This window comes from Protopterus annectens, chromosome 3.part1, assembly GCF_019279795.1.
Source record: "Protopterus annectens isolate FY-2018-M chromosome 3.part1, PAN1.0, whole genome shotgun sequence".
NCBI classification, from domain to species: domain Eukaryota; kingdom Metazoa; phylum Chordata; order Ceratodontiformes; family Protopteridae; genus Protopterus; species Protopterus annectens.
In genome coordinates this window covers 536845280-536867215 of record NC_056732.1, presented here as the reverse complement: position 1 = coordinate 536867215, position 21936 = coordinate 536845280, and positions in this window count along the sequence as shown.

Here is a 21936-nt window from a genome sequence, read left to right as displayed (position 1 = left end):
AGATACAAGCACTGATAAGGACAGGCTAGACTGGAAAAGTTTTGTAATAAAGTTTTCGTAATGTACTTCAAGGAATACAAGTCCCACAAAGGCAGACAGAGCTTCATATTCCTTGTGACACAAACATTCTAATAAAGTATGTTGAGAGTATCGCAAAAACAGGCATTTTCAATTATCAAACTGTAAGCCACTCTACAAACTAAACTATTAGATAAACCCAATGAAGCTCAGGTGAAAGTTTTTTTTACTTAGATACAGCTGAGCTAGCAAACCCACACAAGTCCTTCAGAAATATTCAAATAAGAGACTAACCTCTAAGGTTTGGGATTGGCTCCTTGTTTTCCATCTCACAGATTTTCCTCATATCAGCTCCCCTAGACCCTCCCAACATGTATGCAACTGCCTTTAAATAACTGACCTGTTGAATGTAATGTATCAGGACAAAAATACTCATCCATGTACCTACTTAATTGAATAAACTACTTGAAACATCAATAAGGCATCTTTATTCCTCCTACAGGGAGGGCATCAGAAAGAGTATCCTAGATCTGCTAGTTAAAGTGATTTTTATCTGAACTAATCCTTTGTACTCTGTTCCTCATTAGTCCTGTCATCCTCTGGATCAAAGATGGGATACCAGACCTGACTCAAGCTTTCTGTATTACCATTGTTTTAAGAACTAACAAGTAGCATTACTATTCCTGTACCTAAGCTTATGCCTTCCAGCCTAGCCGTGGCTTGAAAGGGTTGCTCATCCAGCCCACCTACTTGGCTAACAAATGTGAAATAAAGCAATAAATCAATTATTGTGCTTATTTCATTAACATTTCAAAATTAGCATCATTAGACATTTATATTGCATGTAACCCCTTCTCAGTAAAAATAGATGTTTCCAACATATCAGCTCTACTTACCAGAAGTGGTCCTTCATCAAGAAATGCAATTATTTTTTCCTAAACATTTAAAGTAAGAATAGATATTTTTTATTGTTTTACATTTTCCTTCAATCACATCATAAAATAGGAGTACCAATATTAGTTTTTTGTAGAAATTCTGGTATTAGTATAATAATAATTTTGAAAGCACCTTCCCTGTTGTAAATTTTCAATTTTAGGACTTTCCCAATACTTATATTTGTCCTTACTGCATTCTAATTTTCCTGTTAATGTATTTATTTGTTTACATTATTATTTATAGACAAAGGGCTGAATTCACGAAGGCTTGCACGGAGTCTAAGAGTAGAGTAAGACTCCATGTACCCAACATGTCCGCCGAGCGATCCAGGAACAGCCGGTAGGGGCATGCAAGAGAGCTCCTAAAACGACTCTTACATGGACAGGGCTAGGATATGCAAATTACCTCAATTGCAGGTGAAAGCTATGCAAATGAGGTAAATTTGCAATCCAGGAAACCCGAACCTGTCCGAGTAAGAGTAGTGTTATTTGCAGAAATGTACTCCGTTGACAACTGAGTACCATTCTGCAAATAGCAAAACGGAGCCGTGACAGCTCCAAAAAAAGGATGCATCCAGTTGAGGAAGCATGCCAGTGGCCAAAAATACGGCCATTGGCAATGTTCACCAATGCAAAATAAAAATAAAATATTTTTTTTTATCCCAATCTCCGAAGTTTAAGCATAGCGCAGCACTGCGCAAACGTGCTGCGCTCTAAAAACCAGAAAACCAATAATTAAAATCCACAAATTTGAATTTCATTGTAATTTCAAATGTACAATGTAAGGGAATGGCAGGCTGAAGACAACATGGATACAGAGTAGAGGTTGCTAAGGGGGGAAGCTCAGTCTAAGAGATGTAACCAAGCATTAGTAGGCAATCCTATGCAAATGAGGGTAAGGATAGTGAATCCCAAGTTTACATAGCAAATAAGCACAGTCAGTGGAGTGTAGGCGTAGGATAAGGGGAGTATCAGAGTAGAAGATAGGTGACATCATGAGGGGGGTATGTATGAAAGAAGTGAAGCTCATTGGAGCAGAGTGGCATGTGTTTGCTGTCAGTTACTCATCACTGGAAGAGGTGTGTCAACAGGTACCCTAGCTAAAGGCAAGAAATTGAAGATGTATGCCATGGATAACACTAAAGTTTATTGTAGAAGTGTTTGCAATGTGTTTGCGCGTGGGTGTGCACCTGTACATCTGAGTAAGACTGTGTGCACATGTGTGCGCCTGTATGCACTCCTTTTAAGCCGGAGTAAGCAGAAATGTGTGTAAGCGCGTATGTGCCTGTGTGCACGCGTTTTAGCAAAAATAAGCAAGTTTTAGTCCGTGTAAGCATGTGTGCGTGCATGTGAGTGCGTTTGCGCTTGTTTGCATGGCGCTGCCCCCCTGAGGAAACAGAAAGGGAAAAGGAAGCACAACAAATAGTAGGAAGTTAACCAGGGAGTACTAGCAGAGCTAGCAGGTGAAAACAATCAGAATCAGGCAATTACACAGGCAGTACACTAGCCCAGCCCAGCACTTAAAACTCTGCAAACAACATTCCACTATGTTTCTCTCAGAGACACTGCAACACTGCAGTAAGCTAATAGAAGTGAAAACTGAAAAAGCTTTACTGAGACAAAGAAATGTTAGGGGCTGCCATTGCTGTTATAAGGCAACATATGCAACATGCTGAGGGTGGTGACAATGCAAATGCTGCTGGACACCCACAGTAAGGAGACAGAGAAGAGTGTACAGGCCCAGGGTAACCTATCAGGGGCTATATAAGCTGGAGATAGTGAAGCGATATAGAATGGATAGAGACCTCATGCAGCAAATTGTTGAGCTGTGCAGGCCACGCCTCACACACAGAACCAACAGAGGGGAACCCATCACAGTGGAAACCAAGGTATGTGTTGACCTAAGAATATTAGCAACAGGTACCTTCCAGAGACCAACTGGTGATATGATGGGGATATCACAGGCATCAGCATCCAGGGTACTGCACCAGTTCCTGGATGCCATGTCAGCACATGTTGGTGATCATGTATATTTCCCCAATTCCCGGGAGGTATTGGCCAGCAATTTGCATCTCTTCCAGCAAATAGCGGAATACCCTGAGGTAGTGGGTGCAATAGACTGCACGCACATATGCATCAAAGCACCAGCTGGTGAGCGGGGTAGGGTCTGCTTTAACCACAAGGGCTTCCCCTCCATCAACTGCCAGGTTGTGTGCCATGGCATAATACTGAATGTGTGTGCTGGCTGCCCTGGAAGCTACCATGATTCCCATATCTGGCATCTGACACAGCTGTACCAGACATTTGTCAATGGGGACATCCCTCATGGTCACCTAGTGGGAGATGCTGGTTATGCACTGGAGCTGTGGCTGATGACACCCATCAGAAACGCACACACACCTGAACAGGAATACCATAATGAGTCACACGCACAAACACAAAATGTAATCGAGCGTGTGTTTGTGCTGCTCAAGTCACGGTTCCGGTGCCTGGACACATCTGGTGGAGCCTTGCAGTACTCACTAACTACATGTACCCAAATTGCCATGGTATGTGCTATGCTACATAATATGATCCTGTGAAAACAGCTGCAGCAGGAGCAGCATAGGGCCGGGCCAAACAGCCCCCCACCATTGCCAAGGCCATCACAGGCAGAGCGTGACTCAGAGGAACAACAACCTGAGCCTGCCCCAGTAGGCAGAAGGAGGCATGCCCAGTATGCTTTGGCCTTGGCAAAGAGGCAACACATAGCACATACACTGGCTCAGTAGGAACCCTGGAAATGATACCTCTCTCTGACTCGCACATATAGTAAAAGGGATGCCTAACTTGACACTACCTGTTTTCAAACATGTATAGGGAGTGTAGTATGTGCATCCTACATAGGCAGCCCTGCAGCACCACCTGAGGCATGATTGCCATGTTTTAAGCAATATAAAGCAGTGATAAACAGCTTTTACCACCATTTAGTATATGTAAACAAAATTGCACACACTAACTAGCACAACTGTGGTCAATGCTGAGCAATATTGGGCAACGTTCAGCAATGTTGGTTAACGTTGAGCAATGTTGGACAAGCTTGGTATAAGTTGGACATAGCTGAACAAAAGCCAACAAGCTCATATTTGCTCTACTGGCCCTTAAGCAGTCTGGTCTGCTCAGTATGAAAATATAAAGCAGTGACCTGTCTCAAACCCAGGATACTGTGCACTATAGTCATAGTACTGAACCACTAAACCATGACCATATTTCATTAGTCAGCTTGTATGAAGAAATGTTGATAAGTCTATGCAAAGTATCTCATGGAAACCCTGCAGGCACAGCATAATCCCTGTCGAGTTATGACACAAAGGTGAGCCCTGCAGTAAGAATAGAACCTGATTTTCAACACACATAAAGTATAAATGTTAATATTGGTCATGTTCACACACATCAACAAATGTAGTGGACTTCAGACAGCAACATACTGAAAGGTCACACTGGGCATGCTCACACTCACACACTTGAATAAATGAGACAAATGTCAGGCAGCAAAACATTGAAAGGCCAAACTGGGCATGCTCACACACTTAGGCTATGTCTGAGTACAGCAGTGGGCCACACATATCCGGCAGTTGCATGTGTTAACCCAGGAACCTCTAACTATTCATCAGTCTGCCTTGTGCACACAGTTATATGACAACAGACACATATATAATATATTGGAACCCTGTCATAATCAAATATGTTCTGTAGATACTTAGGTTGTTCATAGAAAGTGAGAAAGCAAAGAAGATAAAAAACCTGCAATCAGAAACATCAATAAACTATGTGCATCCCGAACATTATCATAGGTTCATAGGTTGATACTAGGCTATCTGCCCTAGGGCATTTATAAGCCTAGCCAGAGTGTGTTTGGCTTTCGCAACCCTGTTAGATTAGTAGACTATGCCTGTGAATAGTAGGTCACACAAGATAGCCCTTTTACATTTAGTTTATTGTGCCTCTGTCTAGCAGGGACCCAGAAGAGATCCCAGGGGTAAACATACGATTACCCATCCAATCGTCAAGATGTCTCCTGTAGGGGGTCAGTGGGGGGCTCTGCCTATGCGGGACTGTGATCTCATTCCAGAGTGAGGGGAGCCTCTGGGATATGAATCTGTCCCTCCAGCATGTCCTATTAATATCTGTGCTGAGGTTTAAGTCCCTGGAGCGTGTAGCTCTAAGGGATTCTGATATCTTGAGGTGGAGCATGTCCATTAATTCTGGGTTGGACATGGTTTTAAATAACAGGCACAGATCGCATCTGAGTAGGCGGTAAGTGACTGAGTAGAGCTGGAGTTACTTTAGCCAAACTACACAGAGCATCTGTGTGAGTCCCTAGATCCACTTGGTGAGGTACTTTTGTGGCCATTACAGTTGCTGCAGGTGTCGGGTAAGGTACATCCCAAATGGGGCATTGTATCCAATCATGGGCCTGATAAGTATAGGGGCACAATGACCTCACCTGATCTAGATGTGAAACCTTTTGGGATAAGGTGGGCTATATAGAAGGTCTGTCTAACCACTTTGGCAACGTGACTGTCAAAGGCGAGATTACTAACTACTCGTGTCCCCAAATCCCTAATAACTTCTACCGTACTTAATGGATTACCACCTATGTGGTAATGTGTGGGGACTTTGTTATTCCCAAAGGGGATGACTATGCATTTAATGGTATTTAGCTGTAGGCCATGGCTCTGGCACCAGTTATCCATCTCTGTGAGACCCTTTTGGAGGATGCATGTGCCAGCTGGAGAGTTGATTATGGCACCCAGTTTGCAGTCATCTGCGAACATGTTCAGCCATATTCCTCCTGTGTTAGCCTGTATGTCAGAGAAATATATACTGAACAAGAGAGGTCCCAGGACTGAGCCTTGTGGGATGCCACGTGTAACTGGTGTAGAGTCAGACATGGCACCTGCAATACTGACCATGTGGGTGCTATCCCTGATCCAGTTAGCAATCCATCTTGTGACATATGTGTTGATATCTAAGCTGGTGAGCTTATGTATGATGCCCGAGTGGGGTATTGTGTTGAAGGGTTTTGCGAGGTCCAGGTAGGCTGTGTGGACTACCTTCCCTATGTCTATGGACCTGGTAACTGTTCAAAGAAGTTGACCAGGTTCAAGAGGCAAGATCTGCCCTCAACAAAGCCGAATTGGGTAGGATCCAGTGTCTGTAGGTTCCCGATGTCTTTGTGTATGAGTTCCATGATGATACGCTCCATAGCTTTGCAGACTAGGCTAGTTAGGCTTATAGGGCGATAGTGTCTGGGGTCCGTTGTGGCACCACCTTTGTGGAGTGGGGCCACTGTTGCTGTACTCCATTCCTTGGGTACATATCCTGTAGTAAGTCTGATATTGAACAGTGACTTAATGTCAGGGTTATGTTCGTCATGAAGCTCGTGTAAGATGCAGGGCGGGACACCGTCCGGTCCCATTGATGCTATGTTGTCTGCTTTGGAGAGGGCAGCTCTCACCTGTTCATCTGTGATGTCAGGGAGGCTACACTCTGTTGGGATGGACATTTGCTCTTTAGGGGGGATGGGGGGAAACATTTGCACTGAACCTGTTTGTCAAGATGTTGGCAATGTCTGTGGGTTCAGTGTATGCTTTGTCATTTTGCAGTAACTCATAGCATATCTGGGAGTTGCCACCCAGGTTCCTGACATAACTAAAGAAGGCCTCGTGATTGTCCTTAGTGTCTGGTGCAATTTTCCATTTGAAGCAGGCCTTAGATGAATTCATGAGTGATCGAAGCTTCTTGCTAGTACTGATCAGAGATGCCTTCCCTTTTTGGGATTGTGCTCTATCATGTAGTAGCCTCCTCCTTTCATTGTATAGCTTATTTATGGCCGGAGTCCACCAGACAGGTCCCCTGCCTTTGGAGGAGTGAGTTTTGTTTTTATCTGGGATAGCACGATCCATGCATTCCAGTAGGTGTCCATAGAATGCGTTTGTAAAGGATTCAGCGGTCTGAGCCATATTTACCACTGTCCCAGGATTTTTGAAGGATACCACCTCGGTTTTGAGAAGTGTGACGTTTGCTTTTGAGAAGTTCTTCACCGAGATTACCTAGGATGGGGGTGGGGACAGGATATGGATGTCCAGTGAGATAAATGTATGGTCTGACATTACCAATGAGGGGTATTCTTCTGGTGTGGAACATAGAATCCCCATGTTGGTGATGATCAGGTCCAATATGTTTTCCCCTCTTGTGGGTGTGGTGACCAGTTGTGCCATAGCATTTGAGTTTATAAATTCTAGCAACTGTTGAGTGAGGGTGTTGGGGCTTGAGTAGCATTCCCAGTCAATGTTTGGGTAGTTGAAGTCACCCAATATAATGGTGTTTGGAGAGACCTTCATATTCTCCAGTGTTTCCAGGAAAGCCAAGTGGGGTTCCTGTATTTGGCAGGGTTTTCTGTAGCAGGCTACAAACTGAAAGGCAATTTTGCCCACTGTTAGTTGCACATGTATGGTCTCCGATGCTTCGTGCAGTGCTACTAACCTGGAGGTGTGTGTATCTGTGATGTATATGGATACTCCCCATATTTGTGTTGGTCGCTCAGAGTCTTGTGGCCGAAAAGCATAGTATGATTTCGGGAGCCTGAACCAGGTGTCTGTTACTGCACAGATATCAACATTCTCCATACTGAGGAGAGTCTTGAGTGCATGCATTTTGAGGTTTAGACATGTGGTGTTGAGCAGCATTACCCTTAGTTTCTTTTACCTTGTACTGTCTATGGAGTTGGGTTTGTCTTTTGAGCCTTGCCTAAAAAAGGTACTATGGGGTTGGCAAGAGCCTTAGCCAGTATTCGAAAGTCCAGGGGTGACAGGTTCAAGCCATCCATAGTGAAGCTACGTGGCATGTCGAGCATGTCATCCCAGGCTGACAGACACTGGATCCCCTTTGAATGACACCAATACATTAGCCAACTGTTAAAATTGATCAGTTTGTCTGTATACTGTGCCATCATTCTTGGTGAGGGTAGGATGCTACACAAGGTCAGAGTCATACTGGCCTGGCCTACATGATCAGAGAGCTCCTCTATGTCTCTTGTCATGTGGTCCAGGGAGGAACGTCTGAGGTCATTCACACCAGCATGGACAATGATGGAGCCATACTTGTACTTGCTTTGGAGTGACCTGAGTGCATGTGTTATGTGGCAGATCCTGGCACCCAACAGACAGCTCAAAGTGACCTTCTTCTTGTTCAGCCTGGTGAGTGGGATGTCAGTGTGTCTGACAATAGAGTCACCTATTACAAGTGCATTAGGTGTGTTGTTTAGCTCTAAGGGCAGTGACTGTGTGGCACACTGACTTTGGAAACTATGTGATATGTGGGTATTGTTGTGGGGTAGCAGTTGTTTGGGTGTCTGCTTTGGAGGTCTCTGCTGCTTAGGCAGATTTTATTTAGAGCCTCTGAGTATGTTTTTGTGTGGTAATGTATTTTGTTTGCTGTCGCTATAGGTCTATGTGAGACTGGATTTGTGGTGTTTGTGGTTACCTTCACCATCTGATAGACTGTGCCAGTCATGGGTCAAGAGAGCTCAGCCTCCTGTTTGTCTATATAGTTGCATCTCTCACATATATCTGAGTTTGTTGTGAGGAGGAGAGGGTTGTCTGTGTACATAAGACAGTTGTAACATTGCCTCAAAATTCCCATATTCACCAGCTGGACTGGAGAGTACACACGAATCCGACCTTTGGACATGCCAGGATATTATGATGAAATACTCTGTTGACTGATCAAAAAGGATCAGTAGGGTGTTAAGTGTGTAAAAGAGTATACAGGGGTTTAGGGCTCAGGTTTGTCGGTGTTTTGGAAAGATTATCTTCGAAGGAGTCCAGACAGAACCATGACACTTCCTTCAGCTATGTCATAAATAGCAATGTGCACTCATATATGTCCTGAGTCAGGGCCAGCTGTACCTGACTGACAATGCCAACATCCTGTCAGACAGGCCCATACATACATACCCACCTCCCACTGACAAAAGGCCCTATCATCATACCAGGAGATATCACATGCAGAATGGGTAAACAGCTCCTTCCAAAGCCAAAAACATGACATCAATTGGATTACATTGTTTCCCTATATGTGTCATAAGTGAACTACAGAACAAACAGACCCTGCACCTGAAAAGTCTGTTGAGCCTCACCCCTCTCTACAGGATCTGAAACTGTTAAATGTGTTACAACAACATATGGCACACCCCACAAGTGTTGGTGCACAACAGACCATGGGAACTATAGTCCTATAAGCCTATGAAGTCTGATCAGCAAGGCCATGGAGTCCATCATGATAGAAGTCATAAACAGAGCTATTGGAAACCGACAAACACACAACCCTACCAACTTTGGTATGTTCATGGGCAGATCATGGTTCCCAAACCTGCTAGACTGTTTGCAAGGCAGCCACCCAGGACATACATCACTGAAAGGAGCTACACACATCCCACATAGACTTTGAATAGCCCTTTATCAACATCCCAGACACATGTCGTATCCACAAAATCAACAATCTGTGCATACATATGTATTGTCATATGAAGGAATGGCAATCTGTCCACAGATAGATCACACAAGCTAAGAATTGTGGAGTCCTGTTCAAGCTGTTAACACCTGCTGACCCACATGGTTCATTCCTGGGATTGCATAAATCAAAGTGCACACACATTACCATGTCCAGTCTGATGATGTCAGCATCCTACAAATATAGCAGGAGAAAAGAAACCACCCAGTAAAGCATATAGCATGTCGTGTTAATGCATATCTCTCTAATATCAAAACATAGTTGGGTAGGGGTTTGAATCCTGCAATTGGTGTGTGTGTAATTTCCTTTGAGAAGAGTGCCCTTTTTGGAGACTAGGAAAACACATTAAAAGAAGTAGATTCCTCTTTGGCAAGTCTGATGATGTCAATATCCCACAAATACAGCAGTGGAAATGAAAACTCCCAGTAAAGCATATAGCGTGTCATGTTAATGTGCATCTTTATAGTATCATAATATAGTTAGGTAGGGGTTTGAATCATATAATTGCTGAGTGTGTGTGTGTGATTTCCTTTGAGAGGAGTGCCCTTTTTGGAGACTGGGAAAACACATTAAGAGAGGTAAATTCCTCTTTGGCAAGTCTGATGATGTCAGTATCCCACAAATAAAGCAGTGGAAATGAAAACTCCCAGTAAAGCATGTAGCGCGTCATGTTAATGCATATCTCTTTAGTATCATAACATAGGTAGGGGGTTCAATCCTGCAATTGCTGAGTGTGTGTGATTTTTTTTGAGAGGAGTGCCCTTTTTTGGAGACTGGGAAAACACATTAAAAGAGGTAAATTCCTCTTTGGCAAGTCTGATGATGTCAGTATCCCACAAATACAGCAGTGGAAATAGAAGCTCCCAGTATAGCTTGTCATGTTAATGTGTATCTCGGTATGTTTATGATTTCCTTTGAGAGGAGTTCCCTTTTTGTAGACTAGGAAAACACATTAAAAGAGGTAAATTCCTCTTTGGCAAGTCTGATGATGTCAGTATCCCACAAATACAGCAGTGGAAATAGAAGCTCCCAGTATAGCTTGTCATGTTAATGTGTATCTCGGTATGTTTATGATTTCCTTTGAGAGGAGTTCCCTTTTTGTAGACTAGGAAAACACATTAAAAGAGGTAAATTCCTCTTTGGCAAGTCTGATGATGTCAGTATCCCACAAATACAGCAGTGGAAATAGAAGCTCCCAGTATAGCTTGTCATGTTAATGTGTATCTCGGTATGTTTATGATTTCCTTTGAGAGGAGTTCCTTTTGTAGACTAGGAAAACACATTAAAAGAGGTAAATTCCTCTTTGGCAAGTCTGATGATGTCAGTATCCCACAAATACAGCAGTGGAAATAGAAGCTCCCAGTATAGCTTGTCATGTTAATGTGTATCTCGGTATGTTTATGATTTCCTTTGAGAGGAGTTCCTTTTGTAGACTAGGAAAACACATTAAAAGAGGTAAATTCCTCTTTGGCAAGTCTGATGATGTCAGTATCCCACAAATACAGCAGTGGAAATAGAAGCTCCCAGTATAGCTTGTCATGTTAATGTGTATCTCGGTATGTTTATGATTTCCTTTGAGAGGAGTTCCTTTGTAGACTAGGAAAACACATTAAAAGAGGTAAATTCCTCTTTGGCAAGTCTGATGATGTCAGTATCCCACAAATACAGCAGTGGAAATAGAAGCTCCCAGTATAGCTTGTCATGTTAATGTGTATCTCGGTATGTTTATGATTTCCTTTGAGAGGAGTTCCTTTTGTAGACTAGGAAAACACATTAAAAGAGGTAAATTCCTCTTTGGCAAGTCTGATGATGTCAGTATCCCACAAATACAGCAGTGGAAATAGAAGCTCCCAGTATAGCTTGTCATGTTAATGTGTATCTCGGTATGTTTATGATTTCCTTTGAGAGGAGTTCCCTTTTTGTAGACTAGGAAAACACATTAAAAGAGGTAAATTCCTCTTTGGCAAGTCTGATGATGTCAGTATCCCACAAATACAGCAGTGGAAATAGAAGCTCCCAGTATAGCTTGTCATGTTAATGTGTATCTCGGTATGTTTATGATTTCCTTTGAGAGGAGTTCCCTTTTTGTAGACTAGGAAAACACATTAAAAGAGGTAAATTCCTCTTTGGCAAGTCTGATGATGTCAGTATCCCACAAATACAGCAGTGGAAATAGAAGCTCCCAGTATAGCTTGTCATGTTAATGTGTATCTCGGTATGTTTATGATTTCCTTTGAGAGGAGTTCCCTTTTTGTAGACTAGGAAAACACATTAAAAGAGGTAAATTCCTCTTTGGCAAGTCTGATGATGTCAGTATCCCACAAATACAGCAGTGGAAATAGAAGCTCCCAGTATAGCTTGTCATGTTAATGTGTATCTCGGTATGTTTATGATTTCCTTTGAGAGGAGTTCCCTTTTTGTAGACTAGGAAAACACATTAAAAGAGGTAAATTCCTCTTTGGCAAGTCTGATGATGTCAGTATCCCACAAATACAGCAGTGGAAATAGAAGCTCCCAGTATAGCTTGTCATGTTAATGTGTATCTCGGTATGTTTATGATTTCCTTTGAGAGGAGTTCCCTTTTTGTAGACTAGGAAAACACATTAAAAGAGGTAAATTCCTCTTTGGCAAGTCTGATGATGTCAGTATCCCACAAATACAGCAGTGGAAATAGAAGCTCCCAGTATAGCTTGTCATGTTAATGTGTATCTCGGTATGTTTATGATTTCCTTTGAGAGGAGTTCCCTTTTTGTAGACTAGGAAAACACATTAAAAGAGGTAAATTCCTCTTTGGCAAGTCTGATGATGTCAGTATCCCACAAATACAGCAGTGGAAATAGAAGCTCCCAGTATAGCTTGTCATGTTAATGTGTATCTCGGTATGTTTATGATTTCCTTTGAGAGGAGTTACTTTTTGTAGACTAGGAAAACACATTAAAAGAGGTAAATTCCTCTTTGGCAAGTCTGATGATGTCAGTATCCCACAAATACAGCAGTGGAAATAGAAGCTCCCAGTATAGCTTGTCATGTTAATGTGTATCTCGGTATGTTTATGATTTCCTTTGAGAGGAGTTCCCTTTTTGTAGACTAGGAAAACACATTAAAAGAGGTAAATTCCTCTTTGGCAAGTCTGATGATGTCAGTATCCCACAAATACAGCAGTGGAAATAGAAGCTCCCAGTATAGCTTGTCATGTTAATGTGTATCTCGGTATGTTTATGATTTCCTTTGAGAGGAGTTCCTTTTGTAGACTAGGAAAACACATTAAAAGAGGTAAATTCCTCTTTGGCAAGTCTGATGATGTCAGTATCCCACAAATACAGCAGTGGAAATAGAAGCTCCCAGTATAGCTTGTCATGTTAATGTGTATCTCGGTATGTTTATGATTTCCTTTGAGAGGAGTTCCCTTTTTGTAGACTAGGAAAACACATTAAAAGAGGTAAATTCCTCTTTGGCAAGTCTGATGATGTCAGTATCCCACAAATACAGCAGTGGAAATAGAAGCTCCCAGTATAGCTTGTCATGTTAATGTGTATCTCGGTATGTTTATGATTTCCTTTGAGAGGAGTTCCCTTTGTAGACTAGGAAAACACATTAAAAGAGGTAAATTCCTCTTTGGCAAGTCTGATGATGTCAGTATCCCACAAATACAGCAGTGGAAATAGAAGCTCCCAGTATAGCTTGTCATGTTAATGTGTATCTCGGTATGTTTATGATTTCCTTTGAGAGGAGTTCCCTTTTTGTAGACTAGGAAAACACATTAAAAGAGGTAAATTCCTCTTTGGCAAGTCTGATGATGTCAGTATCCCACAAATACAGCAGTGGAAATAGAAGCTCCCAGTATAGCTTGTCATGTTAATGTGTATCTCGGTATGTTTATGATTTCCTTTGAGAGGAGTTCCTTTTGTAGACTAGGAAAACACATTAAAAGAGGTAAATTCCTCTTTGGCAAGTCTGATGATGTCAGTATCCCACAAATACAGCAGTGGAAATAGAAGCTCCCAGTATAGCTTGTCATGTTAATGTGTATCTCGGTATGTTTATGATTTCCTTTGAGAGGAGTTCCCTTTTTGTAGACTAGGAAAACACATTAAAAGAGGTAAATTCCTCTTTGGCAAGTCTGATGATGTCAGTATCCCACAAATACAGCAGTGGAAATAGAAGCTCCCAGTATAGCTTGTAATGTTAATGTGTATCTCGGTATGTTTATGATTTCCTTTGAGAGGAGTTCCCTTTTTGTAGACTAGGAAAACACATTAAAGGAGGTAAATTCCTCTTTGGCACGTCTGATGATGTCAGTATCCCACAAATACAGCAGTGGAAATAGAAGCTCCCAGTATAGCTTGTCATGTTAATGTGTATCTCGGTATGTTTATGATTTCCTTTGAGAGGAGTTCCCTTTTTGTAGACTAGGAAAACACATTAAAAGAGGTAAATTCCTCTTTGGCAAGTCTGATGATGTCAGTATCCCACAAATACAGCAGTGGAAATAGAAGCTCCCAGTATAGCTTGTCATGTTAATGTGTATCTCGGTATGTTTATGATTTCCTTTGAGAGGAGTTCCCTTTTTGTAGACTAGGAAAACACATTAAAAGAGGTAAATTCCTCTTTGGCAAGTCTGATGATGTCAGTATCCCACAAATACAGCAGTGGAAATAGAAGCTCCCAGTATAGCTTGTCATGTTAATGTGTATCTCGGTATGTTTATGATTTCCTTTGAGAGGAGTTCCCTTTTTGTAGACTAGGAAAACACATTAAAAGAGGTAAATTCCTCTTTGGCAAGTCTGATGATGTCAGTATCCCACAAATACAGCAGTGGAAATAGAAGCTCCCAGTATAGCTTGTCATGTTAATGTGTATCTCGCTAGTATCATAACATAGTTAGGTAGGGGTTTGAATCCTGCAATTGCTGTGTGTGTGTGACACTGTTGGTCAATGTGTTGTGGGTTTTGCTTTTACTACTGTATGACATATCAATAAAACAACAGTATGTGCATTGCACACTTCAGGTATCTGTGTGGCAAATACATATATGCACATGTGACCTCAATTGGTATCTGTGTGGCAAATACATATATGTACATGTGATCTCAATTAGTTCATAGGTGTGAAGCCTGCTTTCTACACGAATACATCTGTTACCATTGACAGTTTGTGCTGCTGCTTCTCAGACCTTAGGTCACATATGTATGTATGTGACAAGGCCAGCCACTGTAGTGATCTGTGGCCTAGGTCATCTGTGTCACACACACCCATGACAGCTTCTATAGAATAGTGTGAGTGAGGGTTCATGCCCGGTGTATATTACAGACATGTTCAAACATAACACAGTCTGTCAATAATGGGCATTCATTATAGGTGTACAACAACTCCATGGATATGCATACAGACCCCTTATTGCTTATGTGATACACTGAGGGACATCAGCATACCTTTGGAAATGTGAATACCAAAGGACAGATGACATAACATGTGCCTGTATGTACACATCGGTACCCCTGCTACATGTTGTGGGCTACTACCAATGTGGTACTGTCAGGATACTATGTATAATAAATGTGGATGACTATGCTATAGTTGGCTTATAGCTTTACAGCATGGGTTGGTCAACAGGTATCTGTCTGTATGATACCCTTGTGGAGGATAAGTGTCTCATCCGGAGAATGCATTGTAGGCCACTGTATGCATTACCAGATGTGGACTGACATATCCCTAGTGTGTTTGCTTGTACCTAGGATGGCTACATGCCAAACAGGAGTGGTCCCAGGAATGGGTGGTGGTCAATACTACTGTTTACTGGTATAGTATAGTACCGGAAGGATTCAAATGCTACTGTGTATCCTACATCTGTGTGTCAGTTGTCAAGACATCATCTAACTATTGGTTAAAATCAGGCTGTTGAGGTTATGTATACTACCAGAATGCAAACCAATGACCGATATTAACAGTATCACCCACAGCATACTGTCAAACCATGTCATACAGATGTGTACCCAAGTTGTAACATATGTGTAGTAAAATGCATACTGGCCACCAATAGGAAATATGAAGTGCTAACACTGTGTAATACAGGGCATGTCACCCTTCCCATGTGCCCACTATGCACGTACATGCAGACAGTGCACCTCCACCATGTGCACAAATGTACACCTGCAAATCTGTACTGCACACATCACACACGTACTGTCCACTCACCAACACATGCTGCCAGCACCACACACATCAGCCAAGTGGCACATGGGTGGACAATACATTTTGGAATTAACACTGGTGTAAACAATACTACATTGATAATCATAGCTTTAATGCATCATGCCTGCTCAGATATACCTACAAGGATATCATTACACTTTACTGTTGACAACATGCTAACATTCCTACACTGCTATTAGGTCACCCTGTGCATCAGCACCATGTTAGCCTGTTCCTGCATCAATGTCACAGATGACAGGAGGTGGCACAGTTTCATCATATGCACAGGGTGTGTTATTGGTTTGCCAGAGCCCGACAATGACCCATCCAATCCACATGTATGTGTGTGTGTGTGTGTGTGTGTGTGTGTGTGTGTGTGTGTGTGTGTGTGTGTGTGTGTGGGACAACAGTACAGTATGGGTCAGTGTTGATGTAATGTGTGTGTGTATGTGTTAGCCCTAGGTGTTTGGTTTATGTGCGTGTGTCTGCATGCACACAGTTCCGCCTTGTGGCTGCCAAATACGGGAGGTTGTGGGACAGCCACAGACTGTACCTGTCAGGCTGTACAGATCACTGTCTCTGGCCATGGACACAGTACCTGTGCCTGGCAGGGGTGCCACAGACAGTATCGGGTACTAAGCCAGACTGGGTACTATCGTCAGAGGCAGAGGGATGTCGACTGGGCCCATGTCCCCGCTGGGACTGTCTAGAGCCACGTGCACATGGTCGTCTAGGACGGTCTATTGACAGCCCAGCCCCAACATTGCTGGGGCTGGTACTGCCACTACGGGAGTGGCTGGGACTTGTGTGTCATCCGCGACGACTGCCAGCTGATGATGTTGCTGGCATATGCCCACGTTGACGTCTCAGCCATCCTGCACTGTCCTGGCACATGGACATTACATTGCGGAGGACATCTAGTGTCTCCCCCAACGTCTATCAATGACCTCGGTGTAATTACGGATGGCACCGGCAAGGTCACGGATACTGTCATTGATAGCGGTGTTATGAGCCCTCTGCGCCCTTAGTCCCTGCCTGGTGTACCGTTCCATACATGCCTGTGCCTGCATTACAGCCCGGAACATACCTGAGGTTGTGACACCTGTGGGGGCATGTCTGCCAGGGCCATTACGACCAGCAGTGCTCCCATGAGAATCCCTGGACATATGCCTATGTGGTACCGTTCCAGGTGTCTGGGTATGGCTGCTGTGTGGGGTTGCATGTGCCGTAGATACCACACTATCCTGATCAATGCCTACTGTACGCTGTTCCTCAGCTAAGGCCATTGGTGTTGAGGGATGTATTGGCAGTATGAATGTGCGCATAGATGGGGTGGAAAGCTGTGTACTGTCGACTGGCGGACCAACGACAGATCCGGTCAAACCTGCCTGTGCCATAACATATGTATCATCATGTCCACTATTTGTGGCAGTGACTCCAGGTTCCCTGTTGCACTCATCCAACAATACCTCAGCACCTGTGAGAGGGAGACAGGAAACACACTTTACAATCTGTTCAGGATGTTAGCACACATGAACACATGCACACATGCACACATGCACACATGAACACATGCACACATGAGCACATGAACACATGCACACGTGCACACATGCACATGTGAACACATGCACACATGAACACATGAACACATGCACACATGACACATGAACACATGAACACATGAACACATGCACACGTGAACACATGCAAACATGCACACATGCACACATGAACACATGAACACATGCACATATGCACACATGCACACATGAACACATGCACACATGAACACATGAACACATGCATACATGAACACATGCACACATGCACACAAATACACTACTCAGTTAAGTTGACACACACACACACACACACACACACACACACACCAACAGCAATACGGAACATACTCATTAGTGGTTGATGGTGGAGTACAGTATCACAAGCCAAAGAGTCCTATCACACGTGTCAGCATGCAGGATGTGTGTTGCTCAACAGCATGCAGTGCGAGTTTAGAGAGTCCTTGTTGATAACAATATACATGTCTTTGATGCATGTGTGTTGTTCAATGATTGGCCTCACCCTGGAACACAATGTGTACATGGACACAACATTGCTGTGCAAGTCTAAAATGCCTTCCAATGTCCTGTGCACCATCACTCATAGGTATACATACCATGGCCGGATGCACACAACTGTCAGGTGTATAGCAATGAATGCTATGTGTAGTACTGTAGTTACTGTAACTGGATGTAGTGTAGTACCATGAGCCATCATCAGGCAGCATCATGTGTTCACTCAGGGCCACTAATGTATGCCACACTGGCAACTATCTTGCTGTACCTGACCTGCACCACTTTGGCTACATTAACCATTTCACAGCCAGTTGTTACATGGGTATGTAAGGTGTTCAACAGGGAGCATTGCCTAACATGAATGTGTTGTGTGTTGAAGCGTGTCGCACCATCCCATGATAGGCCTCTACCCCTCAGGTATAATTTGTGTGCTGTGTTGATGACATATGGGATACTGGAGTATGACCTTGCAGCAGGTGTCTACATACGCCATGTGTATCATATTAACACTTACTGCATATGACAAAGTGGTGTATGTTGTGTGCATGTGTATTGACTCTGCCTATACAATGTCCACTACAGTGTACCACAATTGTTTGGGATACTCTGTGTATTGCATGTGTTTGAGGCAGCTACTCATGTTACTGGGATGTGCATAGTCCCACATAGAACATGCAGAGCATGCATTATGTGTAGGTGATTTACATGTGTATATGGCCTACAACTCTCCTATGACATGCACATGTTATATGCTATATTAAATGTAGAACACTCACCAGCATGGGTCTGCTGTCTTGCTATCACACCAGAGGGACCTACAAGGATATGAGACAGTTTGTCAGTGTCAACAACTATGGCATTGCTGCTGTGTGTTTGCAGTTTTACAGTAGCACAACAGGTGACAGTCACAGGCATACAGATTATGTTCCAAATTATCAGTATTGCATGACACCAGGCTCCACATCTTCTGAATACACAGTACACATCTGATAAATGCATGTTCTAACAATCGAGCTAACAGTAGTCTACAGATATGCCATGTTACCTGCACACTCTGAGTCGATGTGCTGGGTGACTCCAGCCTCCATGATGACCCATGTCTGTTGTACTGGTTGGCCAGGAGCCACCACGCTGAGGAGCAGCTCTTCCACTCTGGTGAGGAGTGGATGTGTTGCTGCACCACCACCTGTGGCAAGCTGTTGTCTGTGAACATCAGAGGCATGCTGCCAGACATGTCTGATTAAATCACTGCAGTGATGGTGTACCTGCTCATAAGTCCGGTTATGCATGCCTACATCATTCACCCGATGGACAACATCCTGCCACAGTGCAGTGCGTCCATGCTGGTCCTGGCTGGTTCTGGAGAACAACATGTGATGCTGTATTAGGGCATCTAGGATGACTTCCTCCTCCTCGGGGGAATATGTGGGTTTTCTATTATGAGACATGTCCCTGGAAGACAATAAAACAATAATTGTGAGCATGTCATGTGGCACACTTAACATTCTGAAGTACAGCCATCAATGAAATGCCATATATAGCAACCTATTGGCTGTCAGTAGATACACACTTTTAATACCACATATCACTGCTCAGCCCACAACTGCCTGACAGTGCCCGGCACATACTATATACCAAACCATGTTCTGTACAGCAACAAAGTGAAACCAGTATGTAAGACTATACAACAGTACATGGCACACTGTATGTGACACAATGCACCACCTAGCCACAGGAGGTATATATGAAGCTAATGCATACAGACATTTGTCATCCATTGAAATGAATGTAAAGTACAGTTACAGTACTACCAGTACACCACGCTACTTGTTGATAGCAAACCCCTCAGTAACATATGTGCACATTCATTAATATAGGTGGCATACTACTGTACTACACTATACATGTTGCTAGATATGCACTAATATCCTGTGACACACATACCACTGAGGCCATGTTATAGGCATACCCACACACACATCAGACATACCTACAAGACACAAAGGTATGGCAACCCAGATGAGTGTTACCTGTGTACCATATGGTACTGTGTGTCAGCACTTACAAAACCTCATGCCTGAGGTATGTAATGTGTGAGGACTACAGGTAACAAACAAAACATTGTTTCCAAGCAATGTGGATATACACCATACTGTGCTGTTTAGGCCTACAGCTTCAGGTGGTACTACAGTTCATACGTGATTTGTATTCAATAGTGTTGACAATCAATAAGCATACATGTACTGCTTTAGCCTACAATGGCACACTTCAGTCAACACCATGGGACTACGTCACACTGTATGCCATACTGCTTTTCTTGCCTAGCAATAGCATACATATCTTTTGCTGGGATCAGAGCTACAACACTACATACCATGATATAAACAGTTTCCCACTAGGCTATCACACATATACACAACTTTGACACATTCACCTACACATTCACCATCACACTCAGTCAACCTCACATAGCAATTAATGCAACAAGTACATGCGTGTGTGTATCGGGTCCTAGGTAGCTAATAGGCTATTAGCCGTAGGGCCTATGGAAGCCTAGCCATATGGTACCCTGCCCTTCAACACCCATGTAATTTAGGTTCATGTGCCCCTGTCATGCAGAGCCACAGAGGTGATTCCCAGGTTGTGTTTCCTATCTCACATCCAGTCATCATGATTATTCATGGCTACTGCTAATGAGGACCTTCATTTGCTATTGATAGGTAGTTAGTTAGAGAGTATGGTATGTGTCTGAGATGATAATGTACCACTCCAGCATGTTCTGCTTTTTGATGTTACAAGGTTTAGATCAGTACAGTGTGTAGCTTGTATGGATTTTAATCTGTTTATATGGAGCATGTCCAACATCTGTGGGTTTGGCATAGTTCTGTATGTTAGGCAGAGGTTGCCTCTGGGTAGGCGGTATGCGACACAGTGTAGCTGTGGTTTTGTAAGACAGTCTGCATAGGGCATCTGATTGAGTCGGTAATACTCTTTGTGAGGTATGTGTCTGGCGTCTACAGTTGCTGTAGATGTCTTCTGAGGTACATACCAACAGGGCCATTGTACTCTATGATGGGTGTTATGACTGATGAGTAGAGTGGAACACTGACCTCTTTTTCCATGGATGACACACCTTTTCTGATGACATGTGGACCGTACACAGTTTACATGACTAGTGTAGCACTGTGATTATCAAAAGGGACACTACTGTCCATCTGTGTCCCGTAGTCTCTTATCACACTTTTGGTGTTGAGTAGACTACCACCTATGTGGTAGTTCATGGGTACAGGGTTTTTAACAAAAGAGATGGCAATACGTTTACAACATTGAGCTTGAGCGTACATATGAACATCCATTGGTGTACATATAGATATACATATAGGCACATATACAGTCCACCTTTCATGGTGGGAATATCAATTATGCAAAGGTTGAGAGGGATACAGTTATGTAATGATATTGCACAGTCTTGTGCAGAATGCATGGAAGGTATTCTCAGCCCATGTATCTTTAGCAGGACCTCCTGTCTGGAAGACTAAAAACCTAACAAATCATACCCACAGCGTTTAAATACCACATGTCATATGCCAGCACTGTATGCTGTCTTATTTGCCGCACACTACAACCTACATATAAATATGCACATAACAACCTGCACCAACATATAAATGTCCACCCTTCACAAACAGTTGCAGTATGTCCCTTGCTCTATGCACATGTTAAGATGCTAATATATCGGACACATAAATATATCTCCATATGTATGTGCCATACACACACAAGGTCCACACTGTTGTAAGTCCATACACCTCACGGATGACCTGTTGGGCCTTGCTACAACATGGACAGTTGTCACATGTGTGCATACAGTAATAGTACAGGGAGTATATATAGTTCCAAATGCTACATTACTATACTAGCCTGGTACAGCAGTTGCCAATGCTAAGCTACACATTATATGACTATCATGCATGTCTTACTCTGTCACATCCAAGTTTATATAGGTGTTTGCACTACTCCCCCAAACTGCCATTATACACAGTACTGTACAGAACATAGATAACATGATCAGATGTTTGACATATAATGCTGAGCTACATATGTCACAGTTATGTCCCACTGCACACAGCTACACACTAATTTGTCCATGGCAGTAG